Raw genomic sequence first — 9460 nt, forward strand, 5'->3', positions numbered from 1 at the left:
ACTCAAGCACCTGCAATCTTACGCGGTGTTCTCCCCAGCAGAGGTAATAAATCGTGGTCACTGAAGGCTTGAAGTTTATATTACGCACAATCACAGCGACTGGAGCAAGTTTCGGATCATTAACTTTTCCAAAAGTTTCATTCGTTAACCCTTTATAAGGCCGTGGCAATTATATTGCCACCAACGAAAAATATTTGTTTTGCGTCTATAATGACATCAATATAATTATAGAAGCAAAATAAAAAATGTTTGTTGGTGGCAATATAGTTGCCACTGCCTTATAAAGGGTTAAAGTTGCTCACCTGAATTTCACTTTAAGTAAAATGAAGCGAATGTCACATTTCGGTTCAAAAGTTAAGATTTCACTGGGAAAAGGTTTTAGATGCACACATATAAAAAATCGTCATTGAACCCTTCTAACGATGCACGCCGCATATCGGTGGTGGCATGAAACTTTTCACCAGTCCCGAATCGACGATGTTCATCGACGACATATGAATTATTAATGAAGCACTCAGCTGTACGTTGTCCGATAATGGCGCACCTGCACCGGACCGATTTGTTGTATCGGAAGCAATGAAAGCATTTCGCAAAAGGTTGTCAGTTGCTTAAGGATGGTAAAATGCTTTGTGAGTGGGATCTTAGCTGGAAAACTTATTCTCAGTCGATTGGTTTGCAATCGAAAGACTTAAAGCCAATGTTTGGCAGCAAGCTACGAACTCACAAATCATACATTTTATTTTGACGAATAAATTTGAAATATTCCAGATTATGTCGGAAACATTGAAGATTCCACAGCATGTTGCTCACATTTTCTATTGATTCCACGTTCAACTTTTCTGTCGTTTAGTCAATCGCTTTAGGCATCAGCATTAGTATTATCGTTTCACCTCATTTAACTAAGTCTACGAAATGTCGAAAAAGAGTGGAGACTAATACGCTTCGGGTTTCCAGCCACATGCTGTCGGGTTGATTTGACTGCCGCTAGTCATTTAACTCAATCCATTGCTTATTCAAATGAGTTTCCAGTCAATCGAAAGCTACCTATCATATCATCAGTGCCATTCGACAAACAACGCCGAACCCGTGTCGTTACTACCAATATTTACTGGAGAGCGTGTGAAAATAAAAGCCGAAATGAGTAGGATTACCACAATCAAAATGGGGAGGAAAACGATCGGAAAACTAATCTTTCCGATCAGCGACGCGACGCGACGGTTAGATTTTGATGGTGCTACTTCGTTGTTCGCGAGCTGTGGTTTAACATGCCGGCTGCCATCAAAATATTTGATCAATGTCTTAGCACTTAGCTGCGAAACGCTCCCCCTCGAGAAAGGGAATCGGCTTCCGATGATGGCTAATTAAAATACAATGTTCAGGCGCAGAGCAGCGAACCTAGCAGCTTCGGCTTTCGGGGTCGGGCCTGACGTGCGGATCAGGATTCCGCACCGCTTCGTCGAAACGTCGAAACCCTCTTGAGGGTTGAGGCTGATTGAATCGGACTGATAACGGCACGTCGAAAGCATTTTAGCTTACCTACGTTCAATCGCGTGCTGTGGCTGGCAGATCGTGTGTGGGAGTTTCAATCCGAAAATTCGGACGAAGGAGATTCATTCAGTCGTAAGCAGGACAGTAGGCCGCCCCGGTACGGTGCGGCGGCTGGCAGTGTCTGGCCGACTGGTTCGAATATAGGATACGTCACTCAGCACATGGTGCCAACAGCCAACATCGAAGGGAGTTAAATTGAATGTTATATCACGATTTCGAAACGGTGTGCCGGAATGGGATTAAAAGTCTGATAAACTAAAATAGTTTGGTATTGCTTGATTATTACTAATGTTTTGCTATTGTCTGACTAATTAGCTCGTCTCCACTCCACTCGGTACTGGACTACTCATCGCCAGATTGGTTCTAATACGGCAAGTGTATGTTCGTCATCCGTAAGCAAAGTTGCAGTTTCAAGTCCGTAGATTACACTAGATTACCAGTCTGATTAACGTAGATTGTCATACATTGCATTGCACATTGTCAGCGTCAATTTTCTGTGTGTGTGTGTGTGTGTTTGCTAACTTTGGTTCCGTTTGCGTACGCAGTGTACGCACACAGTGTACGCAAACAGTGTACGCAAACGGAACCAAAGTTAGCAAAAAGTGAAAAAAGAAAACATTCAAATGCACAATCCTCTACAATTTGCAAAACAAATGCTTAAAACTTGGACTAAAAATCTCTTAACAATAGACCGCAGAGCTAGTGCGCTTAACGTAAAACGATACCTATATTTCCTTTGAAAAAGGCCGAAACCAACGGCCGAAACGTCGGATATACAACAAATATCGTTTTAAAATCATTTCGTGGACTGCAAAAGCCGTATACCTAAACCAAACACTATTCACAGTCGAAACCAGTAAAATAGATAAGCTTATATATTTTTTTATGCGTGCTTATGTGTTGAGGTTTTACCCATGCTTCGATGCATGCCCTACTATACCAAACCTGTTTCGCCTCGTTATAGTTAGCACTGGTGAGTCCTCCTGAGATTCAAAACCGGATACCGGATACTTGGACTGGGAACTAGACTAGAGACTTGGACTGTAAACTTGGACTGTGAACTTGGACTGTGGACATGGACTGTGGACTTGGACTGTGGAGTTGGACTGTGGACTTGGACTGTGGCCTTGGACTGTGGACCTGGACTGTTGACTTGGACTGTGGACTTGGACTGGGGACTTGGATTGGTGACTTGGACTATGAATTTTGACTGGGGACTTGGCCTTGGACATGGACTTAAACTTAGTCTTAAAAAGGGGAATAGGGGAAATGTGAATAACTATCGGACTAAACTCAATATGTAAACGGTTCCAGCGTGTCGTGTATGCACCTGTATTCGCATTCTTTAAGTAGTATATCGTACACGTTCTACATGGCTTTATGCCCAAGCGGTCCACGACAACCAATCTTCTAACTCTCACGTCCGCGGTGAAAAAAAGCTTTGACGACCGGTCGCAGACGGGCGTTTTTTCGTGTATCGCCAAACTCGATATCTGAATTGGCGGCTCGTTGCTACGATGGTTTAATTTATACCTCTCTGATCGCCACCTAGAAGTAAGTGTCGACGCTTATATCTCCTATCGCTTATATCCTCTCACTGCTTACTCTGGAATTCCACAAGGTAACGTTTGATCTTCTTCGTCTACTTCAACGATGTCAATTTCCTGCTCAAATGTCTGTGACTTTCTTTTGCCGACTATCTGAACCTGTATGCTAAAATTGATAGTCCGTCCGATGCCGCGTTTGTGCAAGAGCAACTATCGATTTTTGCAACACGTTGCACATGTAATAGCATGCTCCTGAACTCCGATAAATGAGAAATAAATACATTCTCCAGAAAATTGAAATTGCTCGTCTTCAACTACATGCTATAAGACGTGCCTTTTTTTCCTGTGTGGACTCATCACTGCGACCAGTAAAGTTGATCTATCATGATATCGCCCGGGTGTTTGCTGTATGACCTGCACTGCATTTCTTTTTGCTATAACCGCTATTGAATGAACGGTATGCTTGTTAAATTTTGTGCGTGTTTGTGTGTGCTTGATCTGCTTTATCCACTTATTCCTCGCTGCCAGTACTATCCCATATTATAGCCGTCCCCGGCGAGGACTCATTCGTTCCTCTGACCAGTACACTCAACTATAGAAGGGACTTTTGCACTGTCAAGAGGCTTCAGTGGGGAAATATAGAATTCAGCATGAAGGAAGGATAAATGAGGGGCCTGAGAATAAACTCATGCTAAAGTCACTTGACATCGAATGGCTTGATTCTACTCAGACTCGAAGCCATGACCATTCGCTTGTCAAAGCAGACTCGGTAACCTTACGGCTGCGGAGCCCCTTCGTGCCTTTGAACCGCCCAGTTAGCTTCGAGGTACGATGCTGGTCTAACAAGCCCGTCGTCGTATGTTCGAATCTCGGCTAGACGGTGCTTGCTAGATAGAGACAGTAGGATCGTTACACTGGCCCCGTAATTTTCCTGCACTCTAACCGGCTGCGAAGTCCGTCGATAAAGAAGGGTAATATCTAATGACGACCCAAGACTTTGCCTTTTTTAAAGCCGCGAAAACTGTTTGAAGGACCTGGGAGTACTGCTTAACTCTAAGCTTGATTTCAAACAGCACATCGCGTTTATTGTCGACAATGCCTGCAACAAGCTGGAATTCATGGTGTGAATTGCCAAGAACTTATACGACGTGTATCGTCTCAAAGCTCTCTACTGCGCTCTTGTCCGATCCAAACTTGAGTACTGCGCTCCAGTAAGAAGTCCTTATTACCAAAATGGAGTTGACCGAATCGAGTCAGTGCAGGGCAGATTCATCTGTTTCGCGCTTCGGAGATTGCCCTAGAACGACCCGATCCAGCTGACTTGAACTTGGACTTGGATTGGACTTGGACTTGGACTTAGACTTGGACTTGGACTTGGACTTGGACTTGGACTGGGGACTTGGACTGGGGACTTGTACTGGGGACTTGTACTGGGGACTTGGACTTGGACTTGGACTGGGGACTTGGACTGGGGACTTGGACTGGGGACTTGGACTGGGGACTTGGATTGGGGACTTGGACTGGGGACTTGGACTGGGGACTTGGACTGGGGACTTGGATTGGGGACTTGGATTGGGGACTTGGACTGGGGACTTGGACTGGGGACTTGGACTAGGGACTTGGACTAGGGACTTGGACTGGGGACTTGGATTGGGGACTTGGATTGGGGACTTGGATTGGGGACTTGGATTGGGGACTTGGACTGGGGACTTGGACTGGGGACTTGGACTGGAGACTTGGACTGGGGACTTGGACTGGGGACTTGGGCTGAGGACTTGGACTGGGGACTTGGACTGGGGACTTGTACTGGGGACTTGGACTGGGGACTTGGACTGGGGACTTGGACTGGGGACTTGGACTGGGGATTTGGTCTGGGGACTTGGACTGGGGACTTGGACTGGGGACTTGGACTGGGGACTTGGACTGGGGACTTGGACTGGGGACTTGGACTGGGGACTTGGACTGGGGACTTGGACTGGGGACTTGGACTGGGGACTTGGACTGGGGACTTGGACTGGGGACTTGGACTGGGGACTTGGACTGGGGACTTGGACTGGGGACTTGGACTGGGGACTTGGACTGGGGACTTGGACTGGGGACTTGGACTGGGGACTTGGACTGGGGACTTGGACTGGGGACTTGGACTGGGGACTTGGACTGGGGACTTGGACTGGGGACTTGGACTGGGGACTTGGACTGGGGACTTGGACTGGGGACTTGGACTTGGACTTGACCTTGGACTTGGACTTGGACTTGGACTTGGACGGCATCCTTGCTGTGTGTGCTATGTGTTCGCAATATCCGCATCTTTGTATAGTTGATAAATTTTATGGTTCATGCTTCAGCGCCACACTCTTGTAATATATCGCCAAGAGTTGGTCGCAGGATCTTACGCTCTAAAACACCACGACCAAGTCAGTCGCTGTCTTTCAAGGTCCACGCCTTGTGGCCGTACAGTACCTTCGGGTAAATTAGGGTCTTATAGAGCGCGAATTTTGTACGTAGTAGTAGGCTACGGGCCCTAACTGGTTACGTAATCCGTAGAAGGCTGAGGGATTTGTCACTAACGTACCAAGGTAAACAAATTCGTCGACTACTTTAAAAGTATCTCCATCTATCACCACCGTAGTGCCAACACTCGAAGGGCTACTACGCTTTCTACCAGCCACCATATACTGACACATTCCAGCGTTACGGGACACTATCCCTACTATGCAGATCGGTCTCTGTTTCATAAATCCCTGGTATTTTGGTGGAAAATAAAGTACTTTTTAAACAACTATTTTACAAGGTGTTTACTAAAAAATTGATGGAACAGAAGGCGATTCACACGGTAATAATGGGTGCTGATTGTGTCCCGTAACGCTGGAATGTGTCTACTTCGTTTTTGTAGTGTTTATGATTTTCAACCATCTTGGGTAGCACAGCCTAGCCAGTTTTGTTGAAAAACCATATTCAAGCATAATCCACTACATCTCATTTCGTTTAACTAAATCATACCCCGCCTTAAAGTCAAAAAACAAATGGTGAATCACCAATATGAATTCCCGGGATTCATAGAGGATTTGTCGCAAGGTGAACATTTGATCCGATGTGGAGCGCCCCTCTCGAAAACCGCACTGGTATTCGCCAACAAATGTTGCCTGCCATGGCATCAGTCTATGAAACACGATGCGGGAGAGATTTTTGTATGCAGAATTGACGAGAGTAATGCTCTTACACGCGATGGTACCTTTCCAAAGGCGCTTTCCAGGAATTCCGTGATGTCTTAAAACCATAATTGAGAGGAGCAAACCGATTAACCAAACTAGCAACGCCCAAACTAATGGCAATCTATATAAATATTATTGTAGAGTATAGAGATGCCATACACGTAGGTACTTTAAGATTTCAACATGTTAAGAGCCGTACGCTGTGACATTAAAGGTACCACAAGGTAGTCGCATGGTACCGCTTTCCTTGTTCATTTGAAGTATGAGTTAGATGTAATAATAAAAATGATTAACCTGATAACTATTTTCTTGTAGTGCAGGAACTAGCAGGCTATTGAAAGCTTCAAAGCAAATAACAAATCATTTTCCATTGTTGTACTTATTCCAAGTTACCAAAAATAATCACCGTAAATGTGCCATGATCATCATTGACGCTCTGTTCTAACCCAATAATGCACGAATAATGTCACCAGAAGCAGGGATTTTCAAGAAATTCGTAATTCAGTTTGCGAAATCAGAAATCGCTATTTTTTAGCTGCCATAGCGGCGTCTATTGCTTATTTAGCTCAACAATGCGAGTAGGATATATTGCTTGCATCATTTGGGAAATAATTACGTCTACATGAGCCTTACATTGTTCCCCGCTGGGACGCGAAATGTCTTTCAAGTTTTCACTCCAATTTTCGAACACCGTGGTTGGCCTCCAAAAACAGGCAGGTGCACTTTGGGCCTTTCAATCCCGATATCGCATTATGCATTTTGCACTCCAACGCTTTGCGCCTACCCTCTCCAACCTCTGCTCAGCAAGAAGAAGAAAAAACACAATCCCTCAGTCAGCGAACGCAAACGATTCAGTTCGTTTTTGTGTTTACCACCTTCATCTTCATAATTCATTTTTAATGTTTCATTTTCGAAAGGTTTTGCATCTCAATTGAGACTGGCGGCAACAGCAGCAGCAGCAGTGAAGAACATCGTTTAATTTTACCACAGCTCGGTTCCCAGTTCCCGGTTCCAGCCCCAAAAACCTAAAACGAATCACGAAAAGCAACACCCGAGGCATTATTGGCATTCGTGGTTCCATATCGGAGGGACGAAAAATGAGAACATTAAAATCAACTTTAAAACAATCAAACCTCACGAGTTCTGCAAGCAGGCAAGCAAGCAAGCAAAGGAATTCCTCGCGTCATGCCACGCGGGAGATCGTGATGTGCTCCGCATGATCAACTCTGCAAGTGAACCGGGGGGAAAGGAACGGAAAGGAGTTTTAAAAATTTTCGCCTCGCTTTTCACCCACGCAATCAATTAACCTATAGTCTCGAACGTGCGCTGCTGGCATGTACTGTGTCGGACAGGACTTTCACGCGGGGAGGCAGCCGCACGTTTTCTCAAAATCAACGAAACAATTTACGAAGCCAGGTGCATTTTGCAAGTTTAGATGTGAGTTTTTTTTGCAGTTGGTTGTGGGAACATGAAATTCAATCTCGGACAGTGGACACTCGTATGTTGGATTTGAATTGAAATGCAATTTAGTTAATTGCACCGAGAAATAACATCAGAAAGCATTCAACTGATCAGACACGCACTGTTAAAGCTCGACTTTCAGTGCGGGAGATCCTTATGCGAACCCCTGCGTGATCAATGAAAATATGCTGTTTTTGCCAATAAGACCAATCGTGGTTGGGAAATAAAAAATGGTCCTTCGTGGGATATAAAAACAGAGCGTTACTTTTGGTAATTAAAAAATGAGCATGAACGTAAAAGCGAGATTGGGCGAAAAAAAAATAAACGAAAAACCTTGCTCGAAAGGCGAGCATAATGTTGCTGGGCGGGTGATAATGGATACCGTATTATAGCTTGTTGTTTCATATATCGGTGAGCGTCGAGTCGTTTTTCGCTGATTTCATTGGAAATTAATTCAAGGTGTTTTTATGGCGGCGTCTGGATTCTTTAATCAGAAAGACTTTTCAACGGGAAACGATACTCTCACTGCGCAACACACTGCGAGTGTTGTAATCGAGAAATGGGATCATGCTGTTTATCGGTTTATGATTTCCATTTTTAAGGTGGTGTAAAATCGATGTTTTATAGTACGAATAACCAGGCTTTCGGTCCTTAAGGAAACCAGAACGTAAAGTTTTATGAAATATAGGACAAAAAAGAAGTAAATTATGAATGTTGCTAATTGAAACCAAAAGAAGCTTTTGCCTTAGAACCAACTTTTACTAGATTTCCTTTGAGTTTTTAAATCTCACGAAACGTGAGAGAAATTTCAGTCACTTTAAAGTGTGCTGTTTATTTTTGTTTTTGATGATTAATATGAAACCCAATTGCAAAACTGTAACCATTTCGTAAACTGCTGATTATTATTTTGATTGCTTTTATAATAATTTACTGTTTGTTTTTGTTTCTTGTCATTATCGCATAAAATGTACCAACTACAAGAAAGTCAAAGCTGAAACAGAAGAACATTTGGAAAAATTGTCTTCGGCACGCGAAATCAAATACTTATTTAATATCTGCTGTTTTTTTGGCTACAGTTTGCTTCGTTGAAAGCCGACTTTTAAACATCACCCATGAAATGCAACGTTTCATCAAGCATTACAGTTCGCAAATATTTTACAAAACTTTACGACATAATTCGGTCCTCGGGTGATGAAATAAGGCAGTAAAGCGTAAATAGTATGTTCGCAAAATCGATTTCGCGAATGTCAATTATTTGCCGAAATGGTAAATAAACTTTCCCCTTATACCATTTTATTTGCTCGAGTGAAAAACTCTCAATTACTCATACTTAATGTTTGATTGCTATTTATTCATACCTTAGATTATATTGTCTCAGCTCAAATGTCCTGCAAAAGTATCCATCGCATGGCACGTTGAAAATGCTGAAAGAGAAACGACAATAAATATATTGAAGCGGGTGACAATAGTTATATGGAGTAAAAATGACTGTCCAATTGGTGAATGGTGAATAAAAACAAATCCTGATTGCAGTTTAAAGTCCCTTTCACCAAACAGGGCAGTGGTTTGAAGATGCAACGCCTCGAACATAACTCTACAGCTGTTAAGTGCTGCACAATAGCGATAAAGTGTCGTTAAAGGAATAATTTAAATTCAGTGTCTCATTTTGTAGTGACATTCGTTTGTAGATTT

This window comes from Sabethes cyaneus, chromosome 2 (genome assembly GCF_943734655.1).
Source record: "Sabethes cyaneus chromosome 2, idSabCyanKW18_F2, whole genome shotgun sequence".
Classification (NCBI taxonomy): Eukaryota; Metazoa; Arthropoda; class Insecta; order Diptera; family Culicidae; genus Sabethes; species Sabethes cyaneus.